The 23,852-nt window shown below is 42.9% G+C and overlaps 1 long non-coding RNA gene across 1 annotated transcript in view; it reads right to left on the bottom strand.

Moving 5' to 3' along the window:
• LOC140199854 (uncharacterized) overlaps positions 1-23,852 on the bottom strand; it is a 37,167-nt gene that overhangs the window by 7,327 nt on the left and 5,988 nt on the right. Inside the window, exons 2-3 of the long non-coding RNA XR_011886508.1 lie at positions 11,224-11,431; positions 1,975-2,106 (exon numbers count right to left, since the gene is read on the bottom strand). This is a non-coding gene — a long non-coding RNA (uncharacterized lncRNA). The remainder of the gene's footprint in view (positions 1-1,974; positions 2,107-11,223; positions 11,432-23,852) is intronic.

Below are 23,852 nucleotides of genomic sequence, written 5' to 3'. Positions count from 1 at the left end.
ATTCAGGCATTCATCTTGAAGTCTGGATCAATACGCTGCAGTTGTCACTGACTTCATTAACACCTGTGTGGACGAGTGTGTGCCTATGAAAACTTGCTGTACATTCCCAGACCAAAAGCCATGGATGAATCAGGAAGTTTGTAGTCTGCTAAGGGCTAGATCTGTGGCATTTAAGTCTGGTGACCCAAGCCTGTATGAAAAACCAGGTATGACTTGTATGCCTATATCAGGAGCTAAGAAACAACTCTGAGTGAGTCTGGTGGCGACATCTCAACTCTGGCAGGGTTTGCAGGCCATTACTTCCTACAAAGCAAAATCCAGTATCATAAATGGCAGCGATGCTTCACTACCAGATGAGCTCAATGCCTTTCATGCTCGCTTTGAGAAGGAGGATAAAACTACAGCCGTAAGATCCCTGAACCCTGTGATCTCCGTCTCGGAGGCTGACGGTAGGGTGAGGCTTGCAAAGACCCCCGATGGAGTACCTGGTAAGGCTCTGAAAATGCGCCAACTAATTAGTGGGGGTATTCAAAGATATTTTCAATCTCACTGCTGTGGTCAGAAGTACCCAACTCCTTCAAAAGGGCAATCATTATACCAGTGCTCAACATGAGCAGTGTGAGCTGCCTTAATGACTATCGGCCAGTAGCACTCATATCTACGGTGATGAAATGCTTTGAGAAGTTGGTCATGGCTAAAATGAACTCCTGTCTCAGCAAGGACCTAGACCCACTGCAGTTTGCCTATCGCCACAATCGGTCTACAATGGATGCAATCTCAATGGCTCTCCACACAGCCTTGGATCACATGGACAATACAAATACCTATGTCAGGATGCTGTTCATTAACTATAGCTCAGTGTTTAAAATCATCAGTCCTACAGTCCTGATCAAAAAGCTACAGAACCTGGGACTCTGTACCTCCCTCTGCAACTGAATCCTCAACTTCCTAACCAGAAAACCACAATCTGTGCAAATTGGTAATAAAATCTTTACCTCGCTCATAATCAACACTGCAACACCTCAGGGGTGTGTGCTTAGACCACTGCTCTGCTCTCTCTATACCCGTGACTATGTGGCTAGGTATAGCTCAAATGCCATCCATATATTTGCTGAGATACAACCATTGCTGCCAGGATCTCAAATGGTGATGAGGGGGAGTACAGGAGTAAGATATACCAGCTAGTTGAGTAGGGTCGCAGCAACAACACTCAGCATCAGTAAGACCAAAGAGCTAATTGTGAACTTCGGAAAGGGTAAGAGAAGGAAACACAAACCAATCCTCAGAGGGATCAGAAGTGGAGAGAGAGAGCAATTTCAAGTTCCTGGGGATCTAACCTGGTCCAGAGATATCAATGCAGCTATGAAGAAGACAAGATAGCAGCTGCATTTCATCAGGAGTTTGAGGAGATTTGGCTTGTCACCTAAAAATCTCAAAAACTTCTATAGATGTACCATAGAAGCATTCAGACTGGCTGCATCACCATCTGGAATTGGGGGGGGGGGGGCTATTGCACAGGATCGAAGTAAGCTACAGAGAGTTGTAAAATTAGTCAGTTCAATCATGGGTACTAGCCTCTGTAGTATCCAAGACATCTCCAAGGGGAAATGCCTCAGATAAGCAGCTTCCACTACCCAGGACAGGCCCCATGCCCTCCTCTCATTGTTACCATCAGGAGGAGGTACAGAAGCCTGAAGGCACACACTCAGTGATTCAGGAACAGCTTCTTTCCCTCTGCCATCCAATTTCTGAATGGAAATTGAACCCATGAACACTACTTCACTACTACTTTATTTTTGTTTTTGCACTACTTATGTATTGCACTGTACTGCTGCCGCAGAGTTAACAAATTTCACAACATATGCTGGTGATATTAAACCTGAATCTGATTCTGATATTAAGCTGTCAGCACTACTTTACATAATCTTCCCTTCACTACTTTAATTTTGTATTCATGAAATTAAACATATTTACCTTGTCTCAGATTCAAAGTTTAAGAACATCAATACTTTCTACTTCTATATCTCCAAAAACCATAACAGTATCAGGCTTCCAATCTTCTAATCGATGCGGGTAGTCCAGAATGTGTCTACCATTCAGAGATACCTAAATAAAGAGTTTTCAAAAGATATCTTAGTTCTCTAACACAAGCCAGTAATCTATTGCCAAAAACTGGACCCCCTTGCTACTTTGATTGTGCAGAAACAGGAGAATAAAACAACTTTTAACTGATTTAATCACACATTATTTTCAAATTTTAAAATGCCCTCATGTAAAATAGCATAAGCACTACTATGCATGATTCATTTTTAGCAATATTGATGTTTGTGAGGGATCAATCATGTACCAAAACGTGTTATACTGGGGCTTTTGGAGAAACCCAACACCTTTGTTAAGACCATAAGACATAGGAGAGAATTAGACTATTCAGCCCATCGAGTCTGCTCTGCTATCCCATCACGGCTGATTTATAATCCCTCTCAACCCCATTCTTCCCTTCTTCCTGTGACCTTTGATGCCCTGACTACTGAAGATCCTACCAACCTCTGCTTTAAATATACCCAGTGACCTGGCCTCCAAAGCTGTCTATGACAATGAATTCCACAGATTCACCAACCTCTAGCTAAAGAAATTCCTCATCTCTGTTCTAAGTGGATGTCCACCTATTCTGAGTCTGTGCCCTCTGGTCCTAAACTGTCCCACTATAGGAAATATGTGTACCACATCCACTCTATTTAGGCCTTTCAATATGTTTCAATGAGATCCCCACTCATTTTTTTAAACTCCATCGAGTACAGGCCCAGAGCCATCAAATGCTCCTCATACATTAACCTTTTAATTCCTGGGATCATCCTCATGAACCTCCTCTGGATCCTCTCCTATGCCAGCGCATCTTTTCTTAGATAAGGACCCAAAACTGCTCACAGTATTCCAGATACACTCTGACCAATGCCTTATAAAGCCTCAGCAGTACATCTTTGCTTTAATTTGCATCCTTGATTACTCACGTGAAAACTGGAAGCACATTGCACAGTATAAAGAGAAGAATATATTACAGTAAATAGCAATAATAAGTTGGAATTGCAAATATAATGGTAAGTGGCACCAACATTCTCTTCAGTGTATTCATCCATTTTGTAGAAATGTGCCAAATGTAGTTTAAATAATATGGACCAAATACTAAAGAAATCCCACATGCTGTTTCAGAGATATCAGTTCAATGAAAGCTACACATAAAAGCTAAAATTATAACCCATCTTTTGCTATATTCCAGGGATCTTATTTGAGAAAGTTGTCATCATCCTAAAACATGAGAATTATTTCACAACCAGTAAGATTGCAGATCTGGACTAATTACTGTTCTCAGATTGAACCACAGAGCATTTTCTCTGCTTCTTATTTTATCACTATCATTAAGTCAAATTACCCAATTAAATATTTGATGGCACTAAATAAATTAACCACCTTAACAGAAAGTGCAGGGGAATTCTCACAAGTACCCTGTCCATTACTTATTGCTCTGGCTGGTCATGATGCACATCAACTTCAGCATCCCAGTCAATCTTCACCCACTGTAACTTGACTTACACTGAAACCTTGGCTACCTTAGCCTATGCTCATCCCTGGAGCACCTGCATAATAAAGACACCTACATTAGACTACTGTTTAATGATTACAGCTCTGCCTTCAATACTATAATTCCAAGCAAACATATCTCCAAACCCTGTACCAGGGTTTGGTGGAGCCTGAGGGGTTCCGCAAGAGATCGCGATTAAAAAATAAACAAACATTGTTTTTTGAACTTTGCACAACATGACCGAGAAGACCCATTAGCAATCTCATTCAAGGACTCTCATCCCAGTATGGCAGTGCGCAGTAGGACCGTGTTTTACGTGCTTGAGTCCATTTTCAGTTTTTAAACGCGTGATAAACCCTTGATAATTGCTGAACACTTTTTGGTGAGCACAGTGGAGGGGAGTTCTTTAGGCTGATAATTGGTGAGTGCCCTATTGCACGGAGGGAAGGACGGTAGGCTGATGAGGAGCATGAAGTGCGTTTTCCAATTATTGAATGGACTCGCCTAACTTGGGCCATGATGTCAGCCTCTCCCTCCCAAATTACCTCCCCCAATTTCCCCTGATGAGCCGCGACTGACTTAAGAGAGACAGAGAGAGACATTCATCATTGATGGTTTGTTTGGAAAGGAGAGAGAGACAGTTATTTACCACCAATATGTTGCTTTTGAAAAGAGAGAGAGAGACGAAGATCAACAGTTGGACTGTCACTTTAAGGCATTGGAAGTAACTTTAGATTTTTACTGTTTGGAGTTGGAGACAGCACCGAGCAGCTCGTAAGTTGCTATGGTGACCGAAGGCAGTGTTAATTAATGGACACTCGATGCTATGATTTTCAACACATTGTTGATATTTCTTCCAAGGACTTGTTGCCTGCTTGCGCACTCCTTTACAGACAAAGGAGGGAGGGACTCTTTGAATGACAGGTGATGCTCAGCACAGAGAATTAAATGGGAGGTCAGATGATACAGACCTCAGGACACATGATCTGGACATTGAATGAGCATTGTTGTGCCCACAGAGAAAGTGGGTTTTTGGAGGATCAATCAGGCGGATCAATCCAAATTGCCATTCCAACGGTAAAGAAGGGGTTGATTGGTGGGGAGTTGTCTATGTGTCCACCCTTGCCGGGGTGATAGCTCCACCACAGGAAGACCAGTCCCCCTGGTTAAAGTCACAGTCGGTGACTTGTAAAGGATTTCGGAGGATGACGAGAAGATCAACGGCATTAGCTCACCTGAAGACTCAACTCACTCTCTCTCTCCCCGTCACTACTCAACTAAATACCACGAACTGAACTGAACTTTACTCAACATCGTACCTGTACCTTTTTACCCCTAGACTTAACGAAGCTTGGTTTTTTCATACATATATATTCCACACTTATTTTTACCTGTTTGATTTATTTACATTTATATTACTGTATTGCGTAGTTACTAATAAATATTATTAGTTTATAGCAATACGAGACTCCAAAGTGTTTTCCATCTCTGTTGGTTCTTTATCCCCCTCACGGGGTCTGTGACATAAAGTTAGTGATGAAGAATTACAATCTTCTGAGTCATTTCACTGCACTAGTGCAACAATGGACACAAAAAGTCCATTTTTTACAAAACTATAAAAGTTTATATACGCAAAGTACATAAAGTACAAACATCAAGTATTTTTAAGACAGTGAATAAATTCAAATTAAAATATGATTATTACTGTCTACAAAACAGTCAATTCCCTAGGGGCTCACCGCTCCCAGAAATCACCTATTGTAGACTCCTTTCCAAGGACAGCCAGGCATGAACATAACCTCCAAAGAGCGGCAGGCAGTTGGCTCTGGCAGAGCCCTTGACCTTCCGCCGCCTAGACCTATGAATGGCCATCTTGGCCAGGCACAGGGGCAAACCCACCAGTAGGTCCTCCTCATGACCTGACCCCATCTGTACTGGGTGCCTGTATACAAGGAGCGTGAGGCTGAAGTACAACCAGAACCTGAGCAGCAGACCCCTCAGATACTTAAACAGGGGCTGCAACCTCTCACACTCTATATAAACATGGTACACTGACTCCTCTCATCCACAGAATGGACAGATGAACAGTAACCCTAACTCTAATGCTTAAAAAAACCTGTTGCCCAATGCAACACCTTCCACCCAATGTACAGAGGAAGGATCCCTATATAATTATAAAGTGATTTTCACCGTTCATCACCTCCGCTGCCAGATGGTGAAACAGACTGCCAAGGTGAGTCTGGTTGTTAGATGAAGGCAAGGAAGTGAAAGGTAGCAAGAGCAGCCTATACAAGAAATGCTTTGGAATGTCTTGGAAGGTCACGGTGGGCATCCCCACGAGACAGCTCACTTTGTGTGGGACCCTCTCCCACATGATATCCTGAGGCCTGGGTCTAACGAGTACTTCCAGCCCATCAGGTGGTGAACCCTTCCACTTCCCCGAGGCCCCTCAACACCCACTGTAATAGGATTGGGACCAGCCCTCCTCGTATCTACAGCATCGTCCCCCATGGGCGCAGGAGAAACCTGTTTGGATGAGTCTACACTCTCAACAGTTTTCGGTAAAAGCGAGGCAGTTCCCTCAAAGTAGTATGTTTGACACTGTCCGCTGGAAGCCACATGCTGTCTTGCAGGCAGTGTCCCTGGCGGAGAAAGTGCATCGCCAGCACATGCTATCTCAGAGGGTAGTCACTGTACAGGTATCTCTGCAGGGTCCTGAGGTGGACAGCTGCCAGCTGGGTGCACGCACACACCATTGACTGGCCACCTTCCGTGATAGGAAGTCTCAGGACCGCAGTTACCCATTGACTCCTATTGCCTCTGAAGAAGTCCACCAGCATCTTCTGGGTCCTGGAGTCAAAGGCAGTTGGCAGGTCTAAAGTAATCAGCCAGTACCATATCTTTACAATGAACTACTTATTAATGGATTTTATATGGACTGGTGACCCAAGTTGTCCTATTCCCTTGTGCCTAGTCTGTGGCAAACAACTTACAACTGTAGCAATGGCTCCAACAAAATTGAAAAGACACTTATAGCCATATGACATGTAAAAGTACTGATTATTTTAAACAACTATTGGAATCTCAAAACAAATAGATTAAAGCTTTTGAAAATAATTTTCAAGGTCACAGTCATTAAAAAGCTCAGGAAGCAAGTTATTTAGTAGCAAGACCAGTTCACTCGAGAATGTTTTAAAAAAATGGTGTGAAAACCTGGACAAAGAGCACACCAATCCCCTGCTACGTACAGCTTAGCAGAGGAAGAATTCTCAACAGGGTGTTTGAGCTAAAAGGTGAATTGCAAGAACATTTTCAAGAAAATAGTAGGACAGATTTTACTAAGTGATTTGAAGATGAAGAATAGCTGTAGAAACTAGCCTACTTAACAGACATTGTTCATCATATGAATCAGTTGAACAAGTCTCTGCAAAGTCCTGGAGAAAATGCTTCGACTTCAAGTATCAAGATTCTTAGATTTAAAAAGAAGCTGAATCTTTGGAAAAATCATGCTGCAAAAGGAAATCTTGAAATGTTTCCACTTCTGCTTGGCTTGAAAGTGAGAAAAGATGGCAGAAAGTCTCAAGACTTATTGAAAACCACCTGGAAGAACTGCAGAACAAAATTGAACAGTATCTTCCTCCTTTTCAATACAAGTCTATGACTGGGTGAGGGACCCTTTCTCTGAATCTTCTGCTCAGCCTGAGTACTTGACTTTGAGAGAAAAGGAAGAACTTTGTGAGAGGCGGTCTGATCATGTACTCAAGATGAGATTCACTGACCTGCCTCTGGACAAGCTCTGGATTTCTGTGAAAGAAGAGTATCCTGCCATTCATAGGAAAGCAGGTCTCTCTTCAGGGTTCTCACGTTTAACTATTGTTTATTCTTTGGGGCACCTCTCTGTCTTCGTGGATGTTTTGTGAAGGAAAAGCATTTCAGGATGTATATTGTATACATTTCTCTGACATTAAATTGAACCTTTGAACCGCTGAACATTTTGCTGCAATTTTCAACTTCTTAATGTGTGAGCAAGCTTTTTCTTGTTTAACAAGCATCAAGAGCAAGGATAGAAATCATCTCATTTTAGTTGGAGATGAAATCCGTGTGCACTTAGTTTGACCCAGAGTTGAGAAATTTATTATGTTTGCCTTATGAGTTTTTAAAACTTATGAAGGAGAAAGAAAGAGTTATTTCAAGAAAGAGTCAGCTCCATCTTGGGTACTAGCCTACAAACTACCCAGGACATCTTCAAGGAGCGGTGTCTCAGAAAGGCAGCGTCCATTATTAAGGACCTCCAGCACCCAGAGCATGCCCTTTTCTCACTGTTACCATCAGGTAGAAGGTACAGAAGCCTTAAGGCACACACTCAATGATTCAGGAACAGCTTCTTCCCCTCTGCTATCCGATTTCTAAATGGACATTGAACTTCACTTTTTTAGTATATATTATTTGTTTTTGAATGATTTTAATCTATTCAATATATGTATACTATAATTGATTGATTTTCTTCTATATCATGTATTGCATTGAACTGCTGCTGCTGCTGCTAAGTTAACTAATTTCACGATACATGCCAGTGATAATAAATCTGATTCTGATTCTGAAGAAAGGCAAGCTAAACTTAACTATTTTTTTTCCAAGAAAGGTTGGCTAAAAATTCATTCTCTACTCAAAAGAGCATTGACAATTATTTTTGGATTATTATACCTACAACTTACATACCGTGAACTCGACATATAATAATTTTTATGCAGAGGTTTCCTGAGGCCTGAAAATCATCTTAAGGGTTCATCCAGGGCAAAAAGGTTGAGAAAGGCTGCCTAGATCCTGGGACTCAACACCTCCCTTTGCAAATAGCTCCCTGACTTCCTGACCAGCTGATCTCAATCAATAAGGATATGCAACAATATTTCCGCCAACAATTATTCTCAACAATGGCACCCCACAAGGCTGCATCTTCAGCTCCCTACTCTTCTCAACTGTATGGCCAGATTCTACTCTAACTCCATTTACAGGCATGTGGTACCACTGCGGTGGGCGTATCTCCAATATTAATGAGAGTAGGAAGGAGATATAGAGAGCCTAGTGGCATTATGTCATGACAACAGCCTTTTCCTCAATGTCAGCAAAACAAAAGAGATGGTCATTGACTTCATATGGTTCATATGCTCCTGGTTACATCAACAGTGCTGAAGTTAAGTGGGATGAAAGCCTGAAGTTTCCAGGAGTGAACATCACCCTTCCTCGTCAACCACACTGACACCATGAACAAGAAAGCTCACCAGTGCCTCTACTTCCTCAAGAGGTTAAAGAAATTTGATATGTCCCCTTTGACTCTCACCATTTTTTGTCGATAAACCATTGAACTTTCTAGGGTGCACAACATATCGTAAATGCATCACGACTGTTTTTCCAGTGACCGCAAGATACAGCATAGAATTGCAGATGTAATTCAACACGTAGCACTAGGCTCAAGAACAGCTTCTATTCCACTGTTAATCAAAGGCCCCACACACACTGTCTCTCTCCCCTCTGCCACTGGGGAGAAGATTCAAAAGCCTGAAAGCACATACCACCTGGCTCTAGAACACCTTCTACCTTGCTGTTTTAAGACAACTGAATGGATCCCTAGTACAATAAGATAGACTCTTAACCTCACAATCTACCTATGACCCTGCACCTTATTGTCTGCCTGCATGCACTTTTTCTATACCTTGTAACACTTTATTCTGCACTCTGTTCTTTTACCATGCTCTACCTGAATACACTGTTGTAATGAATTGATCTGTATAAATGTATGCAGATCAAATTTTTCACTGTACTTTGGGATATGTGACAATAATAAACTGATCTACCAATTTACTTAACAGTTATTATCACAATTGTTTACAGAAACCTTCCTGGACTCAAACTGGCTGCTGCATTTCCTTCATTGCAAGAGTTACTACGAAAGTATTTCATGTCATCTGATGTGGTAGTTGAATAAATAAGATTTGAGTTACTCTGCTGCAAGATGAAGAGTTTCCCATTCATCCTGTAGATTAGTTACACTCCAGTGAATAATTTGCTGGTGAGGTGCAATTTCATGGCGAGAAAGATTGAGAAAGAGTCTGGGCAACTGAGTCTCTAATGGACCATTAGTTAGTATTACCGTTTATTTAAAACTGGAAGATACTTATAACACACAAGCTTTTCTTTTTTTTTCCTAACCACCTGCTCTATATAGATCCACATTCAAAATTAAATATCACGTTACAGAGAACATGCCTTTAAGGTCAGAAGAAGAAAGTTTAAAGCAAATTATTGGGGCAAATGGTGGAAGCAGATACAACAATAGTGTTTAAGAGGCTATTAAGATAGTCACATGAATATGCAAGGAATGGATCATGTACATGCAGAAGACAAATAGTTTAATTTAGCATATATTCAGTGCAGATATTGTGAGCTGAAGGACCTGTTCCTGTGCTGTACCTTTCCATGTTTTAATCAGATTAGAAACAAACTGCTGATTTTGACTTATGAGTGAAATCTCTGAAACACCATATGTAAGATGCTCATGGTCCATGACAAGCTCTCAAAAGAAATGTCACCCTCTGGGAAGCCAAAATCAAAAACTGCAGAAGGTGGAAATCTGAAATAAAAAGAGACAGCATGCATGGAAAGTTACATTTTAGGCCAGAACAAAGTATATGGACTTTGCCTGGTATTACCACAGAAAACGTGATCAGAGATATAAGCCACCATTAGTACAAAACCATAATGTGTCATTCTGAGTATTGGAATTTGCTTTTTCTTTTTTTTTGGTGTGTGCCTGCGAGTCTGTGCGTGTGCGTGCGTGCGCGTCTGTGCATGTCCATGCGTGCGTCCATGATGATGTTTTTCCTCATGGCTTTTACAAGGCGGGGGGGGAGAGAGAGAGAGAGAGGGAGAGGGAGAGGGAGAGGGAGAGGGGGAGGGGGAGGGAGAGGGGGAGGGGGAGGGAGAGGGGGAGGGGGAGAGAGGGAGAGAGGGGGGGGGGGGAGAGAGAGAGAGAGAGAGAGAGAGAGAGAGAGAGAGAGAGAGAGAGAGAGAGAGAGAGAGAGAGAGAGAGAGAGAGAGAGAGAGAGAGAGAGAGAGAGAGAGAGAGAGAGAGAGAGACTGACTGACTGACTGTATGGCGCACCACTCCTCACACAGACACTTTCGCAGTATTTCCCCCTTTTTTATTTTACAAGGTCTAGTTGCGATCTCGACACTCAACCCAGCATGGATGGAAAGTGTATTCGGGAGCAGACTCGACTAGTTTCGAACCCAGGAACCTTCGCACCCGGGTCCAGCGCCGATGTTGTTGCGCCACCAGCCGGCCCGGAATTTGCTTTTTTCTAATACGCTATCTCCAAGTGGCTGTACAGAGACTTTGGATTGATTAACTCATAAACAAAGAGGGAAGTGGCAATAAATAGATTAAAATATTGTCAGCATAAGTAAACTAGTTAAATGCAGCAAAAGCCACATTCATATACATCAATGCCTTTGATGGAATAGTTACAGTTCAAGGAAATCCAAAAACAAAGACTAATTATTATTTCAAATTACTGTCTGCTGCTCTCATTTAGATTCTTTCACATAAAACGTGTGACAAATTATTTATAAGATTGGTTAAACGATACCTGGAAAGAGTTGTTCCACACCATAAACACCAGTTTAAACAGTGAACCTCTGGAAGCAATCTTTTCATACTTCTCACCCTGAAATCCCCAGCCATCAGGTCCACGAGAATTAAAGATAATTTTTTCAAGTTCCTCTTTAAAACGGGGATTGAAATGGAATAAAATGTCAGCATCAGGATGGTCGCCCCTCTGAAAATTAACATCGAATCTAAAGGAAAGATATTTTTAATAAGAGATAGTGATGTTATTGTTACAAAGTATTGTGATAATACTGTAGTTACACCTTAAATGGCATGAACATGGACATTTGAATAGTTTGTGGAAAACATACCACAGCTTCATTATTAGAACTTCTATTACATGATACAAAGCTTTCAACAGTTCATTCTTTCACTCATTATCTCATTATTGATTCTTAGTCAGGACCAGAAAAAAATTACTATAAATGGCATAAACCTAAACAGCAAGACTGCTCAGGATAAACCTTTCCTATCATAAACTCCATCACATGATGTGAGTTAAACAAGCCCTATCTGTTGAAATGCTTCAACAATCAATTAAATATTCAAAATAATTAAACAAACTATTGCAATCTTTTTTCTAAAAGTGATTAAAAATACAAACTCAATTACATTACCTAAAATTTAACTCAACCTCTTGCAGTCCTTCCTTTCCAATTAAAATGAATAAACTCTGAATTCATATTAGGTCTAATTTATGCAGATTTCTCAGAACTGCCAGAAAACAACCAAAAGCTGGCATTTCATCTCGTGAGTACAATTAGTGACTCACCAGCCTGGAAACATCAAGTTCAGGACTTGCACACTCTTGTGAATGTCGAGTTTCTTGACAGATCTATGGGGAGAAGCCAGCAATTGCACATTGAAACTGCTGGCATTCTCAAGAAAATCTGGACCACAGATGGTGAAACAGTCAATGTTCACTGCCATAGAGTTATCAAAAATTACAGCACAGAAACAGGCCCCTCAGCTGTCTAGTCCGTGGGAACTATTTAAACTTCCTAGCCCCACTGATCTGCACCTGGACCATAGTTCTCCATACCCCTCCCATCCATGTACTGTATCTATCTAAACCTCTTAAATGTTGAAATCGATGTCATATCCAGCACTCTCACCACCCTCTGAGTGAAGTTTCCCCTCATGTTTCACTTAAACATTTCACCTTTCACTATGACCTCTAGTTGTAGTCTCACCCAAACACCGTGAAAAAAAGCCTGCTTACATTACCCTACCCATACCCCTCAATTTTGTATAGCTCTCACAAATCTCCCTTCAACCTTCCACGTTCCAGGGAATAAAGTTTTAACCATAGAACCATAGAACATTACAGCACAGAAACAGGCCTTTTGGCCCTTCTTGGCTGTGCCGAACTGTTTTTCTGCCTAGTCCCACTCACCTGCACCTGGACCATATCCCTCCATACACCTCTCATCCATGTACCTGTCCAAGTTTTTCTTAAATGTTAAAAGTGAGCCCGCATTTACCACTTCATCTGGCAGCTTATTCCACACTCCCACCACCCTCTGTGTGAAGAAGCCCCCCTCTAATGTTCCCTTTAAACTTTTCCCCCTTCACACTTAACCCATGTCCTCTGGCTTTTTTCTCCCCTAGCCTCAGTGGAAAAAGCCTGCTTGCATTCACTCTATCTATACCCATCATAATTTTATATACCTCTATCAAATCTCCCCTCATCCTTCTATGCTCCAGGGAATAAAGTCCTAACCTATTCAACCTTTCTCTGTAACTCAGTTTCTCAAGTCCCAGCAACATCCTTGTAAATCTTCTCTGCACTCTTTCAACCTTATTAATATGCTTCCTGTAATTTGGTGACCAAAACTGCACACAATACTCCAAATTCGGCCTCACCAATGCCTTATATAACCTCACCATAACATTCCAACTCTTATACTCAATACTTTGATTTATAAAGGCCAATGTATCAAAAGCTCTCTTTACAACTCTATCTACCTGTGACGCCACTTTTAGGGAATTTTGTATCTGTATTCCCAGATCCCTCTGTTCTACTGCACTCCTCAGTGCCCTACCATTTACCTTGTATGTTCTACCTTGGTTTGTCCTTCCAAAGTGCAATACCTCACACTTGTCTGCATTAAACTCCATCTGCCATTTTTAGCCCATTTTTCCAGCTGGTCCAAATCCCTCTGCAAGCTTGGAAAACCTTCCTCACTGTCCACTACACCTCCAATCGTTGTATCACCAGCAAATTTGCTGATCCAATTTACAACATTATCATCCAGATCATTGATATATAGATGACAAATAACAATGGACCCAGCACTGATCCCTGTGGCACACCACTAGTCACAGGCCTCCACTCAGAGAAGCAATCCTCCACTACCACTCTCTGGCTTCTTCCATTGAGTCAATGTCTAACCAATTTACTACCTCTCCATGTATACCTAGCGACTGAATCTTCCTAACTAACCTCTCATGTGGGACCTCGTCAAAGGCCTTACTGAAGTCCATGTAGACAACATCCACTGCCTTCCCTTCATCCACTTTCCTGGCAACCTCCTCGAAAAACTCTAATAGATTGGTTAAACATGACGTACCACACACAAAGCCATGTTGACTCTCCCTAATAAGTCCCTGTCTATCCAAATACTTTTAGATCCTATTTCTTAGTACTCCTTCCAATAATTTACCTACTATCGACGTCAAATTTACCGGCCTATAATTTCCCGGATTACTTTTAGAGCCTTTTTTAAATAACGGAACAACATGAGCTATCCTTCAATCCTCCGGCACCTCACCTGTAGATACCGACATTTTAAATATATCTGCCAGGGCCCCCGGCAATTTCAACACTAGTCTCCTTCAAGATCTGAGTGAATACCCTGTCAGGTCCTGGGGATTTATCTACTCTCATTTGCCTCAAGATAGCAAGCACCTCCTCCTCCTCAATCTGTATAGGTTCCATGACCTCACTACTTGTTTATTTCTGCCTTATTTCCATTGACTCCATGCCAGTTTCCTTCGTAAATACAGATGCAAAAAACCCATTTAAGATCTCCCCCATTTCTTTTGGTTCCATACATAGCCGACCACTCTGATCTTCAAGAGGACCAATTTTATCCCTTACTATCTTCTTACTCTCAATATACCCGTAGAAGCTCTTTGGATTATCCTTCACCTTGACTGCCAAAGCAACCTCATGTCTTCTTTTAGCCCTCCTGATTCCTTTCTTAAGTTTTTTTTGCACTTTTTATACTCCTCAAGCACCTTATTTGCTCCCTGTTTCCAACATATCATACATCTCTCTCTTCTTCTTTATCAGAGTTCCAATATCCCTTGAGAACCAAGGTTCCTTATTCTTATTCACTTTGCCTTTAATCCTGACAGGAACATACAAACTCTGCACTCTCAAAATTTCTCCTTTGAAGGCCTCCCACTTACCAACCACATCCTCACCAGAGAACAACCTGTCCCAATCCACGCTTTTTAGATCCTTTCTCATTTCTTCAAATTTAGCCGCTTTCCAGTTTAGAACCTCAACCCGAGGGCCAGATCTATCTTTATCCATGATCAAGTTGAAACTAACGGTATTATGATCACTGGAACCAAAGTGTTTCCCTACACACACTTCCATCACCTGTCCTAACTCGTTTCCTAATAGGAGATCTAATATTGCATCCTTTCTAGTTGGTACCTCTATATATTATTTTAGAAAACCTTTCTGAACACATTTTACAAATTCTAACCCGTCTAGACCTTTAACAGTATGGGAGTCCCAATCAATAGGTGGAAAATTAAAATCCCCTACTATAACAACTTTATGTTTCCTGCAGTTGTCTGCTATCTCTCTGCAGATTTGCTCCTCCAATTCTTGCTGACTATTGGGTGGTGTACAACACTGGTCCCCGAACACCGGGCCGCAAAGCATGTGCTACTGGGCCGCGAGGAAACAATATGATTTGGCGACGTGATCGTGTTGCTGACTTGCCGGTTGGCACCTTCTTGCCCAGACTCTTGGCAGCAGAAATATTGCCAAATGTAACCGACCAAAAAACATTTTTCTTAAAGGAAAATGTTTTAGAAAAAGGATGGTATGTAATTTTCATGCAGATAATTTTAGCACGTAAAAAAGCCAGGAAAAAACAAAAAAGCCAAATGACTTCCCTGCCACGGTGCGAAAAAGCCAGATTCCTGGAATTTGGCACCGAAAAAGCCAATCTGGTAACCAGCTGCACCTTTCCTCATTCCCTGTCACGCCCACTGTTGAACTTGAACGCACGCGAGGTCATTACCCACGCGTCACCCATGTCAGCGCGGGATGAAGATCAACTCCTTCAGCTTGCAAATGATGGCGGGCTGAAAAGTATATTTGACATAACCTCTCTGCCAGCATTCTGGATCAAAGTGAAAGCTGAATATCCTGAGCTAGCCACGAAAGCACTGAAAAAGTTGTGTCCATTTCCAACATATCTCTGCAAAGCGGGCTTTTCTGCAAATGAATGCAATGAAAACTAAATTGCGGAATAGTTTGGACACAACGAACCCCCTTCGAGTATCGCTGTCTCTCATCACCCCTCGATGGGACCATCTTGTTGCCGGAAACCAGCCCAAGGCTCCCACTGATTCAGCCATATTGGGGTGTTGCAATGATTTTATATGTTCATACGAGGAAAATATGTGCTGTGTTTAATATCCAAACATTACCTAAAACGTTATGATGCTATTGACTTATAAGTGACTTATCATTATATTCATGCAAGGAAAATAAGCGCTGTGTGTTTAATATTAAATTCGTTAGATGAACCCTTCTAGAAACGAAATTGAGCATATTAGCCACTTAAAAGTGACTTATAGTTGACTTATCACCTATATTCCAGTTGTGATTAACACCCCCCCCCCACCCCACCCGTCGGCCGGTCCGCAAGAATATTGTCAATATTAAACCGGTCCGCGATGCAAAGAAGGTTGGGGACCCCTAATCTACAATACAACCCCATTAATGTGATTATACCTTTCCTATTTCTCAGCTCCACCCGTATGGCCTCGGTAGACAAGCCCTCTAATCTGTCCTGCCTGAGCACTGCTGCAACATTTTCCCTGACTAGCAATGCCACACCCCCACCCTTCATTCCTCTGCTTCTATCACGTCTGAAACATCGGAACCCTGGAACATTAAGCTGCCAGTCCTGCCCCTCCTGCAGCCAAGTTTCACTAATGGCTATAATGTCATAATTCCATGTGTCAATCCACGCCTTCAGCTCGTCAGCCTTCCCACAGTACTCCTTGCATTGAAATAGACACACCTCAGAAGACTATTACCACCACACACAACCCTTCTGTTTGTGACTTTGCATGAACTTTTAACATCATTTATTTTCACCTCTGCTCCACTATCTGCTCTGGCACTCTGGTTCCCATCCCCCTGCAAATCTAGTTTAAGCCCTCCCCAAAAGCACTAACAAACTTCCCTGCAAGGATATTGTAGTTCAGGTGTAACCCGTTTCTCTTGTACAGGTCCCACCTGTCCCAGAAGAAGTCCCAATGATCCTGAAATCTGAAACCCTGCCCCCTACACCAGTTCCCCAGCCACGTGTTCATCCGCCAGAGCATCCTATTCTTATCCTCAATGGCACGTGGCACAGGTAGCAATCCTGAGATTACCACCCTTGAGGTCCTGCTTTTCAACTTCCTACCAAGCTCTCTATACTCACTCTTCAGGACCTCTTCACTCTTTCTTCCTACGTCATTGGTACCGAAGTGTACCATGACATCTGGCTGATCACCTTCCCACTTCAGAATGCTGTACACGCGATCAGAGACATCCCTGACCCTGGCACCCGGGAGGCAACAAACCATCCAGGAGTCTCTGTCATGACCACAGAACCTCCTTTCTGTACCTCTAACTATCCAGTCCCCTATCACTACCACCCTCCTGTTCTTCCACCCTCCCTTCTGCACTGCAGAACCAGACTCAAGACTCAGTGCCAGAGATCCAGCTGCTACAGCTTGTCCCAGGTAAGTCATCCCCCCCAGCAGTATCCAAATCGGTATACTTGTTGTTGAGGTGAATGGCCACAGGGGAACCCTGCTCTGACTGCCCTTTCCCCTTCCCTCGCCTGACAGTAACCCAATTACCTGTGTGCTGCTCCTTTGGCGTAACTACCTCCCTGAAGCTACTATCTATAAACACCTCATTCCCCCAAATGATCCAGAGGTCATCCAGCTCCTGCTCCAGTTCCCTAATGCAGTTTGTTAGGAGCTGCAGCTGGATGCACTTCTTGCAGGTGTCATTGTCAGGGACACCAGAGGCCTCCCTGACTTCCCACATCCTGCAACAGGAGCATTCCAACATCCTGTCTGGCATTCTCTCTACTCTAAACAAACAAAACAAAACTTACCGGGACCTACCTTCACCTCTGCCTGTTCACGCCGAAGCCTGTTGAGCCAAAGCCGTCCCACTCTGCTCCCTCTCACTCCACTGACTGCTCTCAATGCTACCCGCTGTATATGGTGGTCTTTTTTTAAACCTTTAACCTATTCAATCTGTCCTTATAACTTAGGTCCTCTAGTCCCAGCAACATCCTTATTCTGTAGGTAGGTGAGTAAAACTGCCCACAATACTCAAAATTAAGCCTCACCGTCTTATACAACTTCAATATAAAAAACCACCTCCTGTACTTAATACTTTGATCTACTGAGGACAATGTGTGAAAAGCCTTCTTATCTACTGGTGACACCACTTTCAAGAAATTGTGAACCTGTATTCCCAGAGCCCTCTGTTCTACCACACTCCTCACTGCACTACCGCTCACCATGTGAGACCTACCTAGTTGGTCCTCCCAAAATGCAACACTTCACACTTGTCTGCATCAAATTCCATCTGCCATTTTTGCACTGCAAGCTTTGATAGTCTTCCTCACTGTCAACTACAGCTCCAATCGTGATGTCATCCACAAATTTGCTGAACCAGTTAACCACGTTATCATCCAGATCATTGATAGAGCTAATAAACAACAGACCCAGCACCAATCCCTGCAGCACTCCATTAATCACAGTCTTCCAGTCAGAGAGGCAACCACCTACTACCACTCTCTAGCTTCTCTCACAAAGCCAATATCTAATCCAATTTACTACCTTATCTTGAATGCCAAACAACTGAACCTTCTTGACCAATGTTCCATGCAGGACCTTGCTGAAGGCCACGTAGACAACATCCACTGCCTTGCCTTCAACTTTCCCAGTAACTGCTGTTACATCTCAAGGAGATCTGTTTTTTTTTGTGAGAATGATGTAATGGTCTTTTAGAGGTCACCTGATGGTCCTAAGGGACCGCGTTACGGAACTGGAGCTGCAGCTCGATGACCTTCGTCTGGTCAGGGAGAGTGAGGAGTTGATAGAGAGGAGTAGCAGGCAGGTGGTCACGCCGGGGCCACGGGAGGCAGACAAGTGGGTCACGGTTAGGAGGGGGAAGGGGAAGAGTCAGGTAAAAGGGAGTATCCTGGGGCTGTGCCCCTTAACAATAGGTACTCCTGTTTGCGTACTGTTGGGGGGGACAGCTTACCCGGGGGAAGCGACAGTGGCTGTGCCTCCGGCACAGAGTCTGGCCCTGTAGCTCAGAAGGGTAGGGCAAGGAAGAGAAGGGCAGTTGTGATAGGGGACTCAATAGTAAGGGGGTCAGATAGGTGATTCTGTGGACGCAGTCCAGAGAGTCGGATGGTAGTTTGCCTCCCTGGTGCCAGGGTCTGGGATATTTCTGATCGTGTCCAAGATATCCTGAAGTGGGAGGGTGAGGAGCCAGAGGTCGTGGTACATATAGGTACCAATGACATAGGTAGGAAAAGGGATGAGGTCCTGAAAGGAGAATATAGGGAGCTAGGAAGGGAGTTGAGAAAAAGGACCGCAAAGGTAGTAATCTCGGGATTACTGCCTGTGCCACGCGACAGTGAGAGTAGGAATGCGATGAGGTGGAGGATAAATGCGTGGCTGAGGGATTGGAGCAGGGGGCAGGGATTCAAGTTTTTGGATCATTGGGACCTCTTTTGGCGCAGGCGTGACCTGTACAAAAAGGACGGGTTACACTTGAATCCTAGGGGGACCAATATCCTGGTAGGGAGATTAGCGAGGGCTACTGAGGTGACTTTAAACTAGAATGGTTGTGGGGTGGGAATCAAATTAAAGAGGCTAGGCGTGAGGAGGTTAGTTCACAACAGGGGGATGGGAACCAGTGCAGAGAGACAGAGGGGTGTAAAGTGAGGGTAGAAGCAAAAAGTACTAAGGAGAAGAGTGAAAGTGGCAGGCCGACAAATCCAGGGCAAGCATTAAAAAGGGCCACTTTTCAACATAATTGTATAAGGGCTAAGAGAGTTGTAAAAGAGCGCTTGAAGGCTTTGTGTGTCAATGCAAGGAGCATTCGTAATAAGGTGGATGAATTGAAAGTGCAAATTGTTATTAATGATTATGATATAGTTGGGATCACAGAGACATGGCTCCAGGGTGACCAAGGATGGGAGCTCAATCTTCAGGGATATTCAATATTCAGGAGGGATAGACATGAAGGAAGGGGAGGTGGGGTGGCGTTGCTGGTTAAAGAAGAGATTAACGCAATAGAAAGGAAGGACATAAGCCGGGAAGATGTGGAATCGATATGGGCAGAGCTGCGTAACGCTAAGGGGCAGAAGACGCTGGTGGGAGTTGTGTACAGGCCACCTAACAGTAGTAGTGAGGTCGGAGATGGTATTAAACAGGAAATTAGAAATGTGTGCAATAAAGGAACAGCAGTTATAATGGGTGACTTCAATCTACATGTAGATTGGGTGAACCAAATTGGTAAAGGTGCTGAGGAAGAGGATTTCTTGGAATGTATGTGGGATGGTTTTTTGAACCAACATGTCGAGGAACCAACTAGAGAGCAGGCTATTCTGGACTGGGTTTTGAGCAATGAGGAAGGGTTAATTAGCAATCTTGTTGTGAGAGGCCCCTTGGGTAAGAGTGACCATAATATGGTGGAATTCTTCATTAAGATGGAGAGTGACATAGTTAATTCAGAAACAAAGGTTCTGAACTTAAAGAGGGGTAACTTTGAAGGTATGAGACGTGAATTAGCTAAGATAGACTGGCAAATGACACTTAAAGGATTGACGGTGGATATGCAATGGCAAGCATTTAAAGGTTGCATGGATGAATTACAACAATTGTTCATCCCAGTTTGGCAAAAGATAAATCAAGGAAGGTAGTGCACCCGTGGCTGACAAGAGAAATTAGGGATAGTATCATTTCCAAAGAAGAAGCATACAAATTAGCCAGAGAAAGTGGCTCACCTGAGGACTGGGAGAAACTCAGAGTTCAGCAGCGGAGGACAAAGGGCTTCATTAGAAAGGGGAAAAAAGATTATGAGAGAAAACTGGCAGGGAACATAAAAACTGACTGTAAAAGCTTTTATAGATATGTAAAAAGGAAAAGACTGGTAAAGACAAATGTAGTTCCCCTGCAGACAGAAACAGGTGAATTGATTATGGGGAGCAAGGACATGGCAGACCAATTGAATAATTACTTTGGTTCTGTCTTCACTAAGGAGGACATAAATAATCTTCCAGAAATAGTAGGGGACAGAGGGTCCAGTGAGATGGAGGAACTGAGTGAAATACATGTTAGTAGGGAAGTGGTGTTAGGTAAATTGAAGGGATTGAAGGCAGATAAATCCCCAGGGCCAGGTGGTCTGCATCCTAGAGTGCTTAAGGAAGTAGCCCAAGAAATAGTGGATGCATTAGTGATAATTTTTCAAAACTCGTTAGATTCTGGACTAGTTCCTAAGGATTGGAGGATGGCTAATGTAACCCCACTTTTTAAAAAAGGAGGGAGAGAGAAACCGGGGAATTATAGACTGGTTAGCCTAACGTCGGTGGTGGGGAAACTGCTGGAGTCAGTTATCAAAGATGTGATAACAGCACATCTGGAAAGCGGTGAAATCATCGGACAAAGTCAGCATGGTTTTGTGAAAGGAAAATCATGTCTGACGAATCTCATAGAATTTTTTGAGGATGTAACTAGTAGAGTGGATAGGGGAGAACCAGTGGATGTGGTATATTTGGATTTTCAAAAGGCTTTTGACAAGGTCCCACACAGGAGATTAGTGTGCAAACTTAAAGCACATGGTATTGGGGGTAAGGTATTGATGTGGATAGAGAATTGGTTGGCAGACAGGAAGCAAAGAGTGGGAATAAACGGGACCTTTTCAGAATGGCAGGCGGTGACTAGTGGGGTACTGCAAGGCTCAGTGCTGGGACCCCAGTTGTTTACAATATATATTAATGACTTGGATGAGGGAATTAAATGCAGCATCTCCAAGTTTGCGGATGACTCGAAGCTGGGTGGCAGTGTTAGCTGTGAGGAGGATGCTAAGAGGATGCAGAGTGACTTGGATAGGTTGGGTGAGTGGGCAAATTCATGGCAGATGCAATTTAATGTGGATAAATGTGAAGTTATCCACTTTGGTGGCAAAAATAGGAAAACAGATTATTATCTGAATGGTGTCCGATTAGGAAAAGGGGAGGTGCAACGAGACCTGGGTGTCATTATTCACCAGTCATTGAAAGTGGGCATGCAGGTACAGCAGGCGATGAAAAAGGCGAATGGTATGCTGGCATTTATAGCGAGAGGATTCGAGTACAGGAGCAGGGAGGTACTACTGCAGTTGTACAAGGCCTTGGTGAGACCACACCTGGAGTATTGTGTGCAGTTTTGGTCCCCTAATCTGAGGAAAGACATCCTTGCCATAGAGGGAGTACAAAGAAGGTTCACCAGATTGATTCCTGGGATGGCAGGACTTTCATATGAAGAAAGACTGGATGAACTGGGCTTGTACTCGTTGGAATTTAGAAGATTGAGGGGGGATCTGATTGAAACGTATAAAATCCTAAAGGGATTGGACAGGCTAGATGCAGGAAGATTGTTCCCGATGTTGGGGAAGTCCAGAACGAGGGGCCACAGTTTGAGGATAAAGGGGAAGCCTTTTAGGACCGAGATTAGGAAAAACTTCTTCACACAGAGAGTGGTGAATCTGTGGAATTCTCTGCCACAGGAAACAGTTGAGGCCAGTTCATTGGCTATATTTAAGAGGGAGTTAGATATGGCCCTTGTGGCTACGGGGGTCAGGGGGTATGGAGGGAAGCCTGGGGCAGGGTTCTGAGTTGGATGATCAGCCATGATCATAATAAATGGCGGTGCAGGCTCGAAGGGCCGAATGGCCTACTCCTGCACCTATTTTCTATGTTTCTATTTTCCCGCCGATGTGAGGTCACATGATGACTATATAATGGTCGACCCAGGTGACGCAGTGGGTTTTTGAGTTTGTAGATTTCCAGATAGAACATGCTGTGCCTCCGTTTCTGTTGCGTTTGTTTTTGTGACGCAGTTTCATTTTTAAAACGGAGTGTGCGTTCTGTTGAAAGATTCCATATTATTTGGACTGGGAATTTGTGGCGGGATGTGCCAATTTACTCAATTTCAACAGCTGAAGGGAGAGTGAAGAATTTATCGAAGGATCGAGAGAAGTCGGCATCATTTGGCAGTTTAATAAAGAATCGACCTTATCAAGTCTTCGCTGGAGGAGTACCTGCATCGAGATAACTCTTGCCAGAAAGAGCAAAGAGTTCATGCAAAAAGGTGCTCTCTCTCTCTCTCTAAAGGAATTTAAGGTCAGTTGATTTAAACTGTTTATTTTCAGCATTGTGAATCCCGTGGACAGAACCAGCAGTAAAGGTGCGTCTGTGAAGAAATCCTTCTCCAGAGAAGTCTCTCCCAATTGAATGTGTAAAACTGTTGGACTTTCGAAGTTATCGTTTTAAGAACTATATCTGACTGTATTGCTTTAAGAACTGTTTTCGCATTTAACGCTTTAAGAACCAGAGCCGAGTGGCGAGTTGGCGAACGACTGCATATCTGTTAACTTCCGGCTAAAGTTTTCGTTTGTTTTCTTTTTTCCCATATCATTTCTCGGTGTTTAATAAATGTTTGGTTATTTTTATATAACCTGTCTCAATTGATATTCATTGTTGACAGTTATGTAACACTGCCTCGAAAATTGGTTAGGCATGATGCTACACACACAAAGCCATGCTAACTATCCCTAATCAATCCCAGTCTATCCGGATACTCATATATCTGGTCCCTTAGGACAAGCAATAACTTTCCCACTACTAATGTCAGGCTCACAGGCCTATAATTCACTGGATTATGCACTTGTGTAATTCAAAATGAAAATCCAAAAACTGCTGTTACTGCTCCATGCCCCCAAGAGATGTGCTTATTATAATCCCCCTTGTCATAATCTTCAGAAATCAATGAGCCTGTGAAAATTTCAAGTATATGAGCTGTCTACTGCAATAGTCTGAAATATCGTACATTTTAGATAAAAACCAAGCTTAGTTTTTTTTACACAGAGAATTGTAAGTGCATGAAGTGCCAATGGTGGTGGTAGAGGCAGATACATTAGGGACATCTAAGAGACTCTTGGATGATAGAAAAATGAACTATTATGGGAGGGAAGGGTTAGATTGATCTTGGTGTAGGTTAAAGAGTCGGCACAGTATCATGGGCCAAAGAGCCTGTACTATGCTGTACTGTTCCATGATCTAT

Source organism: Mobula birostris, chromosome 6 (genome assembly GCF_030028105.1).
Source record: "Mobula birostris isolate sMobBir1 chromosome 6, sMobBir1.hap1, whole genome shotgun sequence".
NCBI lineage: Eukaryota > Metazoa > Chordata > Chondrichthyes > Myliobatiformes > Myliobatidae > Mobula > Mobula birostris.
This window is presented reverse-complemented; position numbering and strand designations above follow the sequence as displayed.